This window comes from Limulus polyphemus, unplaced genomic scaffold (genome assembly GCF_000517525.1).
Source record: "Limulus polyphemus unplaced genomic scaffold, Limulus_polyphemus-2.1.2 Scaffold1249, whole genome shotgun sequence".
Classification (NCBI taxonomy): Eukaryota; Metazoa; Arthropoda; class Merostomata; order Xiphosura; family Limulidae; genus Limulus; species Limulus polyphemus.
The window spans coordinates 274,683-277,605 of NW_013666859.1; the positions used below are offsets into that span (position 1 = coordinate 274,683).

Consider the following 2,923-nt stretch of genomic DNA (forward strand, 5'->3'; position numbering starts at 1 on the left):
GTGATTTCACATGAACAAGTTACCCAGTTTATGGTGATTTCACATGAACAAATAACCCATTTTATGGTGATTTCACATGAACAAATAACCCATTTTACGGTGATTTCACATGAACAAATAACCCATTTTACGGTGATTTCACATGAACAAATTAAATGATGATTTAACAGCGCCTAATTATCTGCGAAAGAAATATATCCAAATAATTTCATTTTGTAGGTGAAGCATTATGTGTAATAGTAGAACAGATCGAATCTCATAGATCATGGTCCTATCTACTCTTACACTGCTGCTGATCAGATAAGAACTTGAAACCTTTGACCAAATATTGACAAAGAAAGTGTCAGCTATAATTAACCTTACTAAGTCAAAGATTAGAATTAACAAACATAAAGAATTTTAATTTTTATGTTGTTATGATAACCAAAAAGTGTCAAACATAGCTGAAGAAAAACAACGAATTTAAGGTAACCAAGAAATGAATTAATGACAGTTGTTAAAGGCTCGTACTTAATTATATTCAAAGAAGTACAGCTGCTCTTTAATAATGTAACTGCCAAAGTGTGAAATTTCACGCCTTAACTCGCAGTACATTTATTTAGAAACGCTTATTTTTTAGGCATAAAAATTAATAATTAAACTTCTAAAATGTTACTTGTTGTCAACTGTTCAAAGTTATTATATATATACGTCTATGTTTAATAGTTAATTATATTCTTTTTCTACACGTTGTAAATAATCTGTACAATTTCTTCTTGCGACTTGTATCCCAAACTACACGTTCCTAACAGATCAGTACCAACTAAACGTATTTTTGCAAGAGCAAACGTTTTGTATGAACAGTTTCAACTACACCCCCAAACGAAAATACTTTGTTCTTTTCGTGAACGGCTCAAAACTTGTGAACTTGAATATTAGTCCCATCCCAATCAATTAAGCTGCCTTACCTTTTTATTTACTCTTGTATCTGTCCTACTTGTTGATTGTAACTTTAAACCTTGATAATTCAGGTAGTCAGCCTAAAACAAAATGAATGGAAACGTAACTTTAAAAAAAATTCACATGAGCAGTATTGTTATAGTTTGTTTGTTTAAAATTAAGCACAAAGCTACTCAATTGGCTATCTCTGCTCTGCCGACCACGGGTATGAAAACCCGGTTTGTACCGTTGTAAGTCCGCATACATATCGCTTTGCCACTGGGAGGGGGTCGTATTGTTATAGATTGTGCTTCAATTATACATATATATATAATAACGTCTGCAGCATATATATAGTAACTTCTGCAGCATATAGATATACATATAGTAACGTCTGCAGCATATATACATATATATATAATAACGTCTGCAGCATATATATAGTAACTTCTGCAGCATATAGATATACATATAGTAACGTCTGCAGCATATATATATATACATATAATAACGTCTGCAGCATATATATATATACATATAGTAACGTCTGCAGCACATATATATATATATATAGTAACGTCTGCAGCATATATATATGTATATATAGTAACGTCTGCAGCATATATATATGTATATATAGTAACGTCTGCAGCATATATACATATAATAACGTCTGCAGCATATACATATAGTAACGTCTGCAGCATATATATATATATATAGTAACGTCTGCAGCATATTGAATTAAATCACTACAGTGCACCATCCTTACTAATAAGCGTGTGCAAGAATGACAGAACCACTATAATTATAAGAATTTATCAGTGGAAACAAAGAGGAATCTAATAATATATTCAACCACGCTATATCTGCTCTATCGAGTGCCGATGAGGCCTTTCGCCTAATACCAGGTCTTATCAAGCCTGCTGGAATATGAAAGAAATATTAATGGTCGAGGCTGTTGTTGATTTCTTGTACAACAATGTTAACGTACCAAAGCTTGCGTTTTTCTTCGTGTAATTCTGTATAAGTATACATTATATATTTTTCTGTTTGAGGATTGTTCTCTGTTTGTTTGTTTTAGTTTCTTCGTGTAGTTCTGTATAAGTATACAGTATATGTTTTCTGTTTGAGGATTGTTCTCTGTTTGTTTGTTTTAGTTTCTTCGTGTAATTCTGTATAAGTATACATTATATGTTTTTCTGTTTGAGGATTGTTCTCTGTTTGTTTGTTTTAGTTTCTTCGTGTAGTTCTGTATAAGTATACAGTATATGTTTTTCTGTTTGAGGATTGTTCTCTGTTTGTTTGTTTTAGTTTAACTCTGTGTTTCGTTGTCAGATATCATTCCTAAATAAAATTGCAATAACAAAACTAATTAGAAGCCAAACAAGCGTACTTATGAAATCCGAAACATTAAGAAACACACACATAATTATATGCCTTCCAATACTTTTTCTTCTCTACAATGATTGTCACTGTGACTGTGATCTTTAAATCAGGTCAATGATTTGATTTTTTGCACCATTTTATTATCATCTCACTCAGTCATGCTTCGTAGAATTATCTAGAATTAATTCATATTCAGCAAAAAACTGCTGTATTGAGTGAAATATCTACATATCAGGCCATGTACAGTTGTTACAATAAAATATCTACATATCGGGCCATGTACAGTTGTTACAATAAAATATCTACGTATCGGGCCATGTACAGTTGTTACAATAAAATATCTACATATCGGGCCATGTACAGTTGTTACAATAAAATATCTACATATCGGGCCATGTACAGTTGTTACAATCAAAGATCCACATATCAGGCCATGTACAGTTGTTACAATAAAATATCTACATATCGGGCCATGGTACAATTTTTACAATCAAAGATCTACATATCAGGCCATGGTACAATTTTTACTATCAAAGATCCACATATCAGGCCATGTACAGTTGTTACAATAAAATATCTACATATCGGGCCATGGTACGTTTTTACAATCAAAGAT

The 2,923-nt window shown here is 31.9% G+C and overlaps 1 long non-coding RNA gene across 1 annotated transcript in view; it reads right to left on the bottom strand.

Moving 5' to 3' along the window:
* LOC111086606 overlaps nucleotides 1–2,923 on the bottom strand; it is a 6,082-nt gene that overhangs the window by 1,761 nt on the left and 1,398 nt on the right. Inside the window, exon 2 of the long non-coding RNA XR_002611353.1 lies at nucleotides 948–1,019. This is a non-coding gene — a long non-coding RNA (uncharacterized LOC111086606). The remainder of the gene's footprint in view (nucleotides 1–947; nucleotides 1,020–2,923) is intronic.